The 14,452-nt window shown below is 53.4% G+C and overlaps 1 long non-coding RNA gene across 1 annotated transcript; it reads right to left on the minus strand.

Moving 5' to 3' along the window:
* Positions 1–538: 538 nt before the first annotated feature.
* On the minus strand, positions 539–7,238 carry LOC120851219. Its single transcript, XR_005718262.1, has 2 exons — positions 6,996–7,238; positions 539–702 (listed from the first exon to the last, which is right to left on the minus strand). It is a non-coding gene; the product is annotated as an uncharacterized LOC120851219 (long non-coding RNA).
* Between the last annotated feature and the right edge of the window lie 7,214 nt (positions 7,239–14,452).

The following is a 14,452-nucleotide window of genomic DNA, read 5'->3' on the forward strand; positions in this document are numbered from 1 at the left end:
CAGAAAATTAAGTTTGTTGGCAGTGGTTGCTGTCACCAGAGTTGTCCAGTGAAACTGCACTGGTAACTTAACCCTAGTTGGGGTGTGTGTGCACGTGTGTGCTTGTGAACAAAACTAAACTTTAAATAACTTGAGCAAAATCTGACTGTAAACTTCACTTAGTTGCCAGAATTTTAGAAATGTCTGTGGCAATGTGCCTGCTGCCCTCGACCCTTCCTGACCAGAGTCATACCTGGGGCTGGTACTGGTTCTGTTTTCTTATCCCTGGTCTTCATTAACTGGGGATGCTTTCTCTAAGAGAGCTCCTTCCCCAGCGAATTGGGAGAGGAGCATCCTTTAGGAGAGAAGTGATACCCAAGGGGAGAAAGAACAGAGTATGAGTCTCTGGGTGACCCAGGGAGTAGTGAGTAAACATCAGAAGCACAGGACACACCAAGGCAGGTTTGGAGCTTCCTGAGGCCCCCAAAATAAGACATTAACAGAGGATATAAAGAATGGAACTAATTTCATTGTGGCTACAAAATAAGGGGGTGAATATGGAGAGGAAGGCAAACGCATCTTTTTAATTCAGAAACAAAAAAAAAAAGACAAGGGCTGTTTTGATGAAGAGCTTCCTGGGAGACCCAATATTAGTTCTGTCCTGCAGAACTCGCTTCCTCCTGGCTGAAGGCAAGTCCATTTAGTTGACTGGAACACTGCACACTGAAATAGAAGAGATACTCGTTTCAGAGAGCTTCCCTTGTGCCAGCACTGAAATATAAGGTGCGCAAACCTGCCACCCTCAGTCCACTCGGGTTCAAGCAGGGCAACCTGGAGGTGTGAAGGGGTCCTTCCACTCTGCCCCTGTGACAATCTCAGAGGGAGAGAGTCTATTCTTCATTCATGTTTCCAAGGTTGAACAGTCTCCGGCAGAGTTTAAAATGAAGAATAAATTAGGTCTAGTTAGAAAGTACAGTATCACCCAGAAACTAGCAATATGAAAACATCTTACTAGCTTGGGCTTGAGACTGTATAGGTTACAACAATCCGAGAACAAAACAACACCTAGAAACAATTTTTCATTAACATTTGGGGAAAGAAATCTTTCAAACTTGCTTAGGCTATCCTACTGATTGTGTTTTATACCCCTACAAGATTTTTTCCCAACAGGGCTTTAAAATGCTTCGAACCTGACATCTTTAGCTCTTCCAGGAACTATTTTAACAAGAGAGGGAGGCTAAGCAAATAGCCTTAGGTCCAGGGAGGGGAGAGGAGGTGGTGGAGACTCAAGGCTCAAGCCTGCAGCCCACACCTAAAATGGGAGTTTTGATTTCCATTGGTGGGGAGTGCCTCACAGCTCAGCACTCCCTACCTGTGTACCTGAATTCATAGGCTGTCCTCTGTTTATCAAAAAGGAAGGCCTGCTGGTCTGTAGGCGAGGCGGGTGGACGTGAAGAGAGAGACCAAAGATAGATCAGTTACCTACTCTTTTGTTTCTGGGCCTGAACTGGGGCTTCAAGGAGGCAGGGGAAGCCCCCCAGGGAACGAAGCCTCCACCTCTATTCGCATCACCCCCATCCCAGCCAGAAAACCAATTGCTGGCTGATTGGAGCAAATTGGTAACCAAAGGGATCCCTGTGTGCGTGTGTTACATAACGCACAGAACTTTCTGTGGGGATAGGCCCTCACCCAGGTGACTATGTGTAGGCAAAAAGGCCCAGAAAAAAGGAATTTAGACAGATTAAATGGAAAAACTCTGAGAGATGGGAGTGTGGCCACGTACGACGATGCGTGCAAGCCCATGTGCACAGGAACAGTCATAGCTTGCACCTCCCCTGCGGCGGTGCTGGAGCATCCTTTAAACACACTGCCCCAGCTGTATTCAGGCTAAAGAGAGCTTGTGCATATTCTGGGGGCTGGAGGAGAACCGTCCTACCTAGGAACACCAGGCCCTGGTGGTCCTGGAGCCCTTAGGAACCAAGTTAGGTCCCAGCCACGTTATCCTTACCCCGCCCTTTTGGTCAGAATCCTCAAATCCTGACTGTGGGAGAGCAGGTTACCACCTGCTCATGGCCCTGCTGCGTGCACCCGGTCACCTTGGCCTGGGGCAGGAGAGCAGCTCTTTCACCAGCAGCGGGAAGTTGCCTGCTGCCGCCCGAGGTCACATTCAGAAAGCCTGTTTTTCTGGGAGAACCTCGCCCCAAAGGCGAAGGTGGTGCAAAACGTGCTCATCTGCCCCAAGCACCAAGGGGAGATGTAACCGAGGGACAAGCACTTGGCCGGAGGGGGATGTGGAGCAGGACAGCTGACCCGCGCAGCTCCCCTGCACCCGGCCCTCTCTGCAGGAGGGAGCGGGGGCTGGTGGAGGTGGCAGGCCCAGGAGCGGGGGCCGCTGGCAGGCAAGCAGGCTCCCAAAGCTGTAACAAAGGATTCGTGCCAAAGTAGCACCAGGGATCTCCAAAGGACTGCACACCTTACAGGCGTGTCCCCAGCTCCTGAGAGGGGAGTCCCTTGATGGTCCCTGAGGCTCTGTGGATGTGCCAGCGCTGTACATGGCGCGGGGCCCGCTGCACGGATTCTCCACCTCGGACCCCGTGCTCCTGCAGGCCGCCGCGGGCTGGTCCCCGGGCAGGCGAGCTAGCGCTGGTCTTGTTGAGCAAGCACCTGGTTGTCTGGGAAGGCGATGGGCTGTGGTGGGGCCCAAGGGTGCCTGGATGCCAGGTGGCAAGGCCTGGCATGCCTCCCTGCCTGGCCAGACGGAGCACTACAGCAGGGAGCTCTGGGGGTTGAGTCACCAGGGCCTTGCAAGGGAAGCCAGCGGGACACTGTGGAAAGGACGCCTCCAGGACACGCTCTTGGGGCAGCTTGCCTTTCCTGAGGCCTGAGCCTGGCCGTGTGGAGCCCTGGTAGTGACCCTGCACCCCAGCGCAGCCTAGGCCTCCGGCTGCTGGGGGTGGGGGGGTGGCAGAACACATGGGTTGCCAACGTTGTGCCCTAGCCCCGGGGTCTGGAACAGTTCGAGGCAGCACTGGAAAGTGGGTGGGTTGCTGGCTGGGGAGTGGGGATACCTCAAAGTTCTGTGACTTCACCCTAACTGTCCCCACTGGCTTCCCTGGGAACTCGGCGCGTGGGCTGAGAATGAGACAGGCAGGAAGAGAGCAAAAAGCTCAGAGTCCCAGTTCAGGACACAGAAGCAGGTGGAAGAACCCAGCATAGGCAGAGCTGTCCCTCCACCCGTGGGTGGATGAGCACAAAGTGGGTGATGAAGGCAGAACCTTGGGAGAGAGGTGGGAGGGGATGTACTATGTGGATATGTGGCCAGTGGCTATCTCTTTACTGGGAATGGTTGCTGACCTGAACACCCAGTGGCCAGCACCTACCTTTCCAGGTCTCCCAGCCCCCAAGCTGCCCAGAGCAGAGGATCTGCCAAAGTTGGCTGCAGCCCTCAGGCTAGGCCTCCAGATGCCTCAAACCACCCTCACCTCCTCCCGCTGGCCTAGGCTGGGCTGGGGCTGCGACCCCACGAACGGCCCCTGCAGTGGGGCCTGCTCGGAAATTCCAGCCAGTCAGCCCAGCATGGCGAGAGGGCTGGAGGCAGTGAGTGACTCTGGCCCCTACCCCTGGCTACATACAAGTGCAAATGAGATGCATTCTGGCTGATCAGTCCACTGTATTTTCTGCAACTTAATGTGTCTACGTCTTGTCAACCCCTCTAGTCAGGAAGAATAGCAGAAATTTTTAGAGAGAATCTTTTCTGTGTGTGGTTTCCAGCTTCGATTCCATCCAGGGGGATGGGTGAGAGAGGAGAGGAAGGGGAGGCTTGCTGACATGAACAACACTGTATAAACCCTCCTCAAATGCAACTTTCAGCCACAAACAAGAAAGGAAAAGGAGATGGGGGTGGGTTAGAGTGGCTGACAAGAAACCTTGATGAAACTTAGGTGGGTCTGACTGGGAAAAGTTTCCAGCACTGTTTTCTTTTCAAGAACAAAATTCAATTGTACTGACTTGGGTGGAGGAGACAGAATAAACCCCTTCCTTCCACCAACCTCCATTTAGTGGAGGCTTATGCAGGGGGCAGTTTTCTGACATCTAAGGAGCCCTATGTGAGTAACGAAAACGTGTTTGCTATCCTCTTTCTGGGTCACTTTCCAAACAATGTTTAAGTAAAGTGAAGAAACTTGCCTCCAACTCTCACCAGAATCCCCCCCCCCACCAGGTTTCCTGGGAAAGCAAGTTCTCTCAGACCTAGACGATGCCGGCCTCTGTGACGTAAGGTGGGAGTGATGGGGGTGGGGGGGAGGACCAAATGGCCTCTGGAATCTGTCCAGGCCACCTTTGGGGGAGCTTTCTTCCAGCATGGAGCCCTGGGACCCTGGCAGGACACAGGGCCAGCGCCAGCCGCCACTCACACCCCTCTTCACAGATACTTGCTGTTTTGGACTTGTGTGCAGCCGACCCTAGCAAAGGGAACAGCAGATTTCCTGAGCCATGTTCCCCAGCCCTGGCCTGCTCACTACCCCACTGCCAGGCCCTGTGGTAGGCAGGGTGCACACGGCCTGGATTCCGAGCTGTATACCAGCCTCTAGTCCCCTCTTCCCTGGGAGTCTCAGGGTCAGCAGGGACTAAGTTGTTGACTGTGGAGCTGTCCTGTTCAGATCTGCCTCTGGGATCAGCTGCCCACTCCCAGGGGTGGTTGCAGCTCTACTTGGAACCACGGGGTCTCATGGGGGCGGCTGACAGCGTGAGACGGGTAAAAAGAGCCACCAGCGAGGCATGCCACAGGCCCGTTTCATTCAGATGTGGTCTGGGGACCCGTCAGTTGTCCAAGCTGACCCTGCACCGTCCAGTTACCTGTGGGGGATCCTTTCTCTGCTGTATTCCTAGGCTGAGGTGTGAGATATTCTCACTGCAGGGCAATTAACTCTAACAGAATAGAATGGGGTGGAGTCACATGCTTCACAGGGAGAGCAGGGGCAGCCAGGCACTCTGAAACCATCCCCCCATTATGCTCCTTAGCCAAGGAGTTTGCTGGTCAAAAGCAGCTCAGGTTTCTGCATGTAACCTGGGCATTATACCAGCCTGGTAAAGACATCAGAACCAGGTGTATGCTGCTGCTTTGGCTTTCACCGGGAGCTAGCAAGGAGCTGGGGAGACGTCCTTAACACATTCACTGCCCCAGTTCTCCCAGAGTCCCCAACAGGCAGGCTGAAAGGGCTGAACTCTTGGCAAGGAGCAGAGGGGAGGGACACTTCCAACTGCCCCCTGGCTGAGCCTGCCTGCCTCATGGAGGCTGGTCAGGGCCCCTGCCAGCTGCCCTGTCCTCTCACTATGGATTCCCAACAGCAATACGTTCCCTCCCTCCCTCCATCCATGCCGCATCCTCCCATACCAGAACTGAGCATGGATTTCCATTCGGGATAAGAAGAGGGTGTCATTAAAGAGGGAAGGAGGTCTGTGAACCATCCTCAGCCCCAGGAGCTTTTTCACCAAGCAGATGAGTCTCACTCAACTTTTCTTTTGAACAGTCACTCAGGATAAAACCATGCGAACCCGTGAGCAAAAAGAAAAATTGAAACCTGGACCAAGTTCCTTATTTCTCCTTTGCCCCCTGAATTCACCATCCCTCATTTCTTCAACTCCCAGCCATCTTGATATCAATGACCCCAGGTAAAGATTTAAAACACTTTTTTCTTAAAATCATCCAGAGCTCTCAGCATTTACCAGAGTAACTGGAGAGAGAACGCACCCTCCCCTCCTAGCCTGCCCCCCAATTCTGCATCCTCGCCAAATAAACACCACCATCAATTACACTTTGCATCACTTCATTCGGCCAGAAATGAAGACTCCGTTATCCACCAGGAGTAAACATCAACTTTACAGAAAGAAATAAATTCGACCATGTCTACCTCCTGGAGAACTCTTTGAGAACATCATCTTTCTTCTTACCTCCTTTACTGGGGTGGTGTGCTGTAAAGATCTGAGGTAGCAGAATTTTGAAACGGCTTGATTACCTGGAGCTGGGTTTGGAGTCCTCAACTCCAGTCATTAGTATACAGTCATTAGTAGTCATAATTGGTATTTAATTGCTTGATCAGATGGGTGCTTTATTGGTGACCAGATTTAGTTTCCCCCAGAAGTAGAAGTCGTCCAGGATCAGCGAAGGAGAAGACATTTGCAGCAACTTTTTCAAGCAGAAGGAAAGTACTTGTGATATATTTGCAGACATGTGTCTCACACATTTTTTTCCTGCCTTTTGTAAACTAAGAATAAACATTACAGATCTGGGTTTTAATTTATCCAGATGAGATCATCAAGTACCTAGGAGATTTCATATATACGTGTGTGTGTGTGTTTTATACACACACACACACACACTATAGAATATACATATACACACTGTAGACTATATATATACACAATAAAATACATATATATACACACAATAGAATATATATACACACTATAGAATATATATACACAAAAGAATACATATATACACACACTATAGAATATATATGTGTATTATATATGTATATATCATAAAGTACCTAGGAGGTTTCATACACACACACTACAGAATATATAAATATACACATACACTTGAGAATTGAGGACACTTGGCTGTTAATACTGAAAGGCAGAAACAAACTCAATACCAAAGCAGAAACAACTGAACCGCCAGCAAAATCGAGGATCTGAGCAAGTTCACTTTATTCCTTCGCAGGAAGAGGGTCAGCGGCGGCGAGGCGAAGTTGCCTGGGTCTTTGCAGAGGGACCCGGCGGCGAGGCGCGCCAGACATTCCCACCAGCAGCCGCCTGGGCGCGGGGCTTCGCGACCCCTCGTCCCTCATCACCCCCCTCCACCACCACCCTCAAAACGCTCTTTTGTGCGGGGATCTCGGTCTCCACCTGGTCCCCTTCGCAGAACCCTGCGGGCCGGAGAACTTCCTCCGCCAGGCGCCGCCCCCACCTCCGTCCGCGGGCCTTTCGCCCGCTCCCCGCTTTGGACTCACCCGCCGCGGTCCTTCCATCTACTCCACACACAGACAGGAAACCGGCCTCAGCCGGGGCAACATCTGAAACCACACTTTGTCGATAGCATCAAAGACCAGAGCGCACATTTGGGACTCTGAGCTCCCGAGCCCGCTTCTAGCAGAAAGCCGGGTCCCCAGGGGAGGGCGACCGGGGGCCAGATCCTCTCTCCGACCGCGCCGCCGGCTTTCTTATGGAAATGAACGCGCCGGGCCGCGCGCCCCGGCTGGTCTCGCGCCCCTGGCCCCCCGGTCCCCGTCGCGGCCGTGGGGACCCGGGCGCGGGAATCCCCTCCGCCCGGACGGCCCTCGCGCTGCATTAAATATTCATGGAGATCGCTATTTTCTTAAAGGAGAACCCGCCGCGCGGGAAAGTTCACAGCCAAGGGCAGGCACAAAGGAGGTCTCGGCGCTGCGCGTTCCGACTCCGAGAAATGCACCCCTCTCCACGGCGGGGCTCGCTCAGGAGACACGAGGAGGGGCCTAGGGGACGGGAGAGCGCGAGCGAGTCACTTTTGTTGGAGGGGGTGGAAAGAGAGCTGAACTTGGCGGAAAGAAAGCTCGCTCCGCAATCCCCCCTACAGTTACTTAGACATTGACCGAAACATCTTACGCGCCAGTCCCCGGGGCTTGCTTTTTTTTTTTTTTTTAAGAAGGCTGTTGGAGCTTCCTCTCCCGGATCCCCTGGCACCGGGGGCAGTAAGAAAGTTTGCCCGGCGCTGTTGGAGATGCGCACGCACGAAGTTTATTAAACCTCTTCTCGAACCACAATTTCAGCGGACGATTCCAACAACAACCAACACCGCACCTGCCTACTTGCTGCCCCGCGAAGCAGAGGCCGGACTCACGGAGAGCCGGCCGGCCAGTCCAGGAGCAGCGAGCTGGGACGATCTGGGGGCTAGTGTCTGGGCCTCAGGTCCCACTCGCGAGCCCCGCGCCCCGCGGCCCCCGCCAGCCTCGCGGCTTCTCTCCCGGGAATGCAGCCGGGCCCCGGGGCCGAGCCCGAGTGGGCGGAGGGTCGAAGGGGTGGATGCTGAAGCCGGCGCGCCGAGGTCCCCGCAGGAGCGCCCCGCCCGACCCCCGGGCCCTGCGTGCGGCCACGGGCCCCGGCCTCGCGCGCCCTCGCCGGCAGGCAGCGTTCGCCCCCGGCCCACGGGGCTTTGTGTGCCCGGCCCCGCGCACCTTCGCTAGCAGTCGGAAAGCCTCGAGCGCCATCTAACGGGAGCAGCCGCAGCTGAGGCCGAACGGAGGTGGGGACTGGCCGCGCGGCCCCGGGCGGACGCTCCCCGCCTCCTCCCACACCAGCCGGACGCCACCTCCGCGCGGCGCGCGCACCGCACACTTCGCTCGGCAAATCCGGAGCCCCCCGAAGCCCACTTCCTGGGAGCGGGGGCCGGGGGGTGCAGCGGCCGTCTGCGGTCTCGGGACCGTCCCCTGCGCCTTGTCCTCCCTTCTGTGCGCCCCAGGCCACAGGAGGCGGAGGATCGTCTCGCACCTGCCTTATAGGGCCCTGGTGCCCTTCGCGCGTTCTCATTCTCCTTTTGGCCAGCGATGCAAAGTACCAAGGAGTCTCCGGAGGGAGCACCAGGTTCCGGAAAGAAACAGCCACATAATGAAGAGGTCTGCAGCCGAAGAAGCTTCCAGAGGGATGGGGGAAGGGCGATGGGAGAGGATAATGGCTACAAAACAAAAATGCGCCATGGAGGGCGATTTGGTCCTGCAGGGCCTCTGGGGAGCTTCAGGCGGCAGCTTTTTGGGAGCTGCTGTTTGGAGAAGACTTAACAAGTGGGGAGTCCTGCAGGGGCCTTTGGAGAGGGCGCAGGAAGCCGGGCACAGGGAGCGACTGGAGAGAGCCAGCACCCCAGAAGGTGGGCTGGAGCGTGCGAAGGTTCGGCCCCTCCTGAGCGTTCCAGGCCACCTTCGAGGCCCGCGATTGTGGGCGGTACACGTGGTGGCCCTGCGCTCCTGTCCGCTCAGGGAATTTCCGCAGAGTCTCGAAGTTGGCAGAGGGGCTAGCGTTCCTGAACAGCTTAGAAGGGAGGACAGGAAGGGAGCAGAGGTGGCTGTCAAGGCCCAAACCGCCCTCTCTTCAGACCCCGCAGCTGCCATCTGCCTGGATGTTTCCAGTGTGGGAGACCTTTCTCCATACATTGAAGCAAAGGGCCAGAGGCGGGAAGAGGGGTGGGCAGCCTGAGTGAGACCCCTGGCTTGGCCCTGGTGATGAGACCAGAGGGGCTGGGATCTAAATCCCAGGAAAAGCAGAGGATCTTCGGGTCCAAGCCAGAGATAGTGAAGGACTTGAGAGCCCTCTCCCACCCTTCCTAGGAACTGGAATGCCTGTGCCCCCCACCCCATCCCCACCCCCCAAGTATGTAGTGAGAGTAGAAAATGACGTCAGATGGACAGTTTTTATTCTGGTAAAAGACACATGCAATTCTCCGGCTTCACCATTTTCCAGTGTGCGATTTAGGCCATTAAGGACATTGCTACTGTTATACAAGCATCACCACCACCCGTAGGACGCTGTCATTGTCCGAAACTGAAACTGTCCCTATTAAACGCTGACTCCGTCCCCCAACCTCCGGGACCCACCTTTACTTTCTGTCTCCATAAATTTGATGACTTTTGAGTCCCTCATATACATGGAAGCATACACAGTATTTGTCCTTTTGTGACTGGTTTATTTCACTTAATGTTCCTGGTGTATCTTGTGTCAGAACTCATTCTTGTTAAGGCTGAATCCTGTTCGACTGTGGTGCCTACTCAAGTGGCTCAAGGGAAAAGAATCTGCCTCTAATGCAGGAGACTCAGGACACACAGGTTCGATTCCCGGATCAGGAAGATACCCTGGAAGAGGGCATGGCAACCCACTCCAGTATTCTTGCCTGGAGAATCCCATGAACAGAGGAGCCAGGCTGGCTACAAGCCATGGAGGTCACAAAGAGTTGAACAGGGCTGAGGCAACTGAGCACGCAGGCACACTTGCAAATCTAATGAAGTAACACTAATAAGGAAAATTGGCCGTGGATTTTAGCAGAGTGGAAACACCCTGATGACTATTTCAAATCTCTACTCTTTCATTTTTGAGTCCAGTTGTACAGTCTGGAGAAAATGCCCAAGAGAGAGGGGCACACAGATCTAATACCGTTTATAATCATTTCTAATCACCTCCCTTTCTAATCAAAAGCTGGAAAAATGGAAGGGCCATTGTATGAGTGAGCCCTATTCTTTTCTTTGTTTCCAGAAGGAGACCAGAGATTCAGCACCTCTTAAGTTGAGAGGAGGGAAGACAGAAAGTGTGTCTGTCTTCTTCTTGCATTCTTTGGTTTATTCCACTTGGAAGAGACGCCAGTGTCCCCCACACTGGCCACGTGTGGGGGCTGGCAGAAACCCCTGAAGTCCTTTTTCCTGAGAGAGGGCTGAGAAATAGCTAGTGTACGGGGAGGAGGGCAGCTGGTCCACCCCAACCCCCTGGCTGGGAACTGTCTCCCTGCAGAGCAACCTCTGCTTACGCTGCCTCGCTCGGCCCTGGTCGCTGGTGTGCTCAGCCAGGCTTATTTAGAAGTTCTCTGTGGAGTATTTAGAAAGTGCCGCGTCCTCCTTTCCACTTCCTTTTAACATTACAAGCTGTGGAGACAGGTCAGTATTTTTATTGCCCACATTTTAAGTGAAAATAGCTAGCGTGGGCATATGATAATCAGTGGCAAGGACTGTGGTGTCAGGGTCGGAGGCCCCAGCTCCTTGCCCAAGCTCCACCTTGGCCACTGAACCACACTGTTTCTTTTATCCAACAGGAGGGCTGGCCCAGGACACAGACGAGAGAAACCAGAGCAGCCAGTGTTGGCAGAGACCACCACTTGCCTTCTGCCGCCAGGCCAACCCTGCCCCTTGCTGCAGGGCCAGAGCTCCGTGGCGATGCTGGGGTTGTGGAGGGAGGAGCCTGAGCACACCCTTTGGGAAGGCTGATGTGCAAGCACTGATGTCTGGCCTCTCCTTCAATTGGAGCGGCTGCTCCCCAGAGAGAAGGATGCACTCGCTGCCCATCAGGGGCTCCGCAACTTAAGACAAAAGAAAAAAAAATCACAACTGTGCCACACTCATGCACACACAGCCGTTCTCTTCCCTTGTTAAAGCTGCCTCCGTGTGAAAGAGAAGATGCTGAGGGATTACGTCCTGGGGCCCCTGGGACTGAGGGCATTCTTAAAGGGCTTTGTGGTCTTTGGATCCAAGCCATTTGTTTTCAGAGAGAATCTCATTGGGTAGGAGCCTGCTTTTTCCATTTGCAATGGCTTATTAAGTATAAGCATCTCCCTTCTCTGTTTACTGAGTGATGAGCTCTTCCTCCAATGACCCTGCCAAGGGAGACAGCCAAAGTATATCCTCAACACACGGTTACCCCGCAGAGTGTCCTTCCTGTACACCCAGAGACCACAGGCAGGACTTGTGGGGGAATTTGAGTGTCTTCTTTTTATGATCCCCGATCTCCACTAATGGCCCCAATGTCAGTAATGCCACCCACATCTCCACGTTCTGCTCCAGCCCCAGCGGAGAGACTGAAGGGGTACCTGGTGTAGCAGGGCAGTCCTTGGCTGTGCCCTCTGCCAGTGGCGTGGCAGGGAGGCCACAGCCTTGGGGCTCACTTACTGTCACTGAATCTCATCTGTGTTTCCCACGGAAGGCTGTTCTTCCTGTCCCCACTGGGCAGGACAAAGAGAAAGGCAAAAGTTCCTTTCAGCACCTGCATGCAGGCTGTTGAAGACCCTGGAAACTCATGAGCAGTAAAAATTAACCAGACACTGGCTGATTAGTAGCTGGTTGTCTAGCTGAACTGGCTGGCTTCTAGTAGGTCAGTTTAGTATGAGGATGGTCCACCGGGCTCACAGACCCAGCGTTAATGAGCCAGATTCCAAAGGTCAGAGTGAAAACAAAATCCTACGATTTGCCCAGATTTCAGAGACTGAATTCACTTGTAAGATCTGGTCTGGAAATAAGGATGAATGATTTCCAACTAAGTGGATTCTTTTTCCTCTCTGCCAATTTCTTCCTGGTGATATAGAGAAAGCCTAAGACATATCATTGATTTTGTTTTATAAATATTGTCTACCTGCCTATACCTCAGCATGGACTATGGTGAAATAATTACACCAAACTATTTTCAGCTTCTCTCATACTCTCGGTGGGAGCTTGGTGCTTTTATTCTGCATTCTGCTTTCCTGATGAGGCTGCACTGACTCTTCTGCGGTTCGAATTCTGTGAGGGCTGCATTTAGTGCGCGAATCCAGTCTTCTTGTACACTTGATAGATTGCAGGGCTGAGGCAGGTGCTGGATATAGGAGTTGGCATCTCGTCTAAGGGTTGGGATTATTTAATCTGCCAGTCACTCTGTCCTTACCATCTCCTGAAGAAAAATAGACCTCTCCGATCAAATTACCGACTGGGACGGTTCTGGGGTGGGTGGCAAAGACGGGTTTGAGCCCTGCTGGAGCGCAAGATTCACTGCACTGCATCCCATGATTTGTGTGTGTGTTACACCACACACATATACACACACACACACAGTACACACACATGCAACACACAGGACACACGTGCACACACACAGCACATAAAAACATGTGTTTGTGTCTTAAGTTGCATCAGGGCCTCAAGCCCTGGGGTCCTTCTCCTCTGGGTGTCCAGGAGATGGGGTCCTTGAAGGGAATGTGAGCTGGCGACGGGGGGGAGGTGACTGCCCAGCCTCGCCGGCCTCTGAGGTGAAGCGTGGTTATCTCAGGTGAGAGCAAGCAGAAGAGGTGAGAAAGCGGGCCTTTTGTTTGTTGGGAGCTCTGGCCACACTGCGTGGCATACAGGATCTTAGGTCCCCGCCCAGGGACTGAACCCTTGCCCCCTGCAGTGGGAGTTCAGACTCTTCACCACTGGACTGGCAGGGAAGTCCCTTTGGCCTTTTGTGTTTCTTATACATAATTTGCTATTTGTTCTCTCATTTTTTTTTCCAAAATTTTTTTGGAAAAAAAAATCACTTTACACATCTCAGCCAGGCTAAGAGAAATTCCCAAAAGGAAGTTTTCCCCGCGATTGGGCCAGAACACTTCAAGATGACTGCCTAGCCTTTGGTGAGCAGCATGTGGCAAAGATCAGGAAGTGAGGGGCATCCTTCGGGAGAGGGCATGGGTCCCCTCCTGTCCACTGGGCCTCCTCCCGCCACTGCAGCCTCTGTGCCCTGTGTTCACCACAGGGTCCTTGTGTGGTGGCTGCCAGGGTTCACTTCACATCTGCCGAGGTTGCAGGTGATGCTTCGGGGCCCCAAGACCCGCCGTCTGTTCCCCTGGAGCAGTACCACGTGATTTAGGGGACAGGTCAGGTCATTTAACTGATAGATAATTTCAAACTATACCTTTAGATCAAACCCAGCATACAGAACCATCCTGTGATTTAAAACCCCAAACCAAGACTTCAGATGCATTTTGTGCTTGGTGACGGTGGCTTGGGACGTGGCCTTCCTTCCAGCTCAAGGCACGTGCAGTTTCTTCTGACATTAGTGATATTTTGGTGGAAATTTTTTGAGAACATTGCCTTGCAGCTTATCCCCTCCTTCCTTTATGAGGTTGGGATTGCATTTTCAGGACATTATATTTTAAGATTCATCCTCTCCCCACCCACCTCCATCCCCCCCCACCACATAGACAGATTTGGGGCCACCTGTTCACTCCCCAGCCAGGAGGATGGAAAGATTCCTTCTGCCAGCTTCTCGCCTTCATCCTGCAACAATGCCCTCCAACGTGACAGGAGAAGAAAGCTCCCTTGGCTCCGCTTCCAGGTTCTGCTTGGACGGAGCACAGTCTGTACAACGATTAACTCTGTGGGGCTGGCTGGAGGGGCAGCATGTTCTGGGGGAGCAGCCCAGCTTCCGTTTCCCCCCATCCCCTGCACCTTCACGTCTCCCGCCTGCACCACGGCACACTCTGTGCCCCACCGAGCTCCCTGTCCAGGTCTCTGATCGCCTTTGTATTCATTGCTGGTGTCATCAATTCCTTCCCTAAGAAGTGTTTGCATAACTCGCTGCTTTGTTTCTTGGGTGGCACCATTCATTCCTTTCTGATTTGTTCTCTGTTCTGAACCAAGGAGTGGGTACAGAACCCAGAGAACAACTCTCCACCCTATTTTCCTCTTTTCTCTTAAAGATCAGGGTGCATTTGGCTGGCTGCCTCCTCTGAAAACCCTGTGGCCGTCACTGTGGTAGGCACGATTCCTGCTTCTTCCCACGGCCGAGGGTTTGGACAGAGTTTCTCTGTCTGGGCAGGGCTGGGTTGGATGCTACTGCACTAGATAAACCAATACAAGGCTGTGCTCTGTCCTGAGCAGAGACTGTGGAATTAGACTCAGGGTTATCATTCAAACACTCTGAAAAGTCAATGAGGCAAGGACAGTGTATTATAAGC

Source organism: Oryx dammah, unplaced genomic scaffold (genome assembly GCF_014754425.2).
Source record: "Oryx dammah isolate SB20612 unplaced genomic scaffold, SCBI_Odam_1.1 HiC_scaffold_25, whole genome shotgun sequence".
NCBI lineage: Eukaryota > Metazoa > Chordata > Mammalia > Artiodactyla > Bovidae > Oryx > Oryx dammah.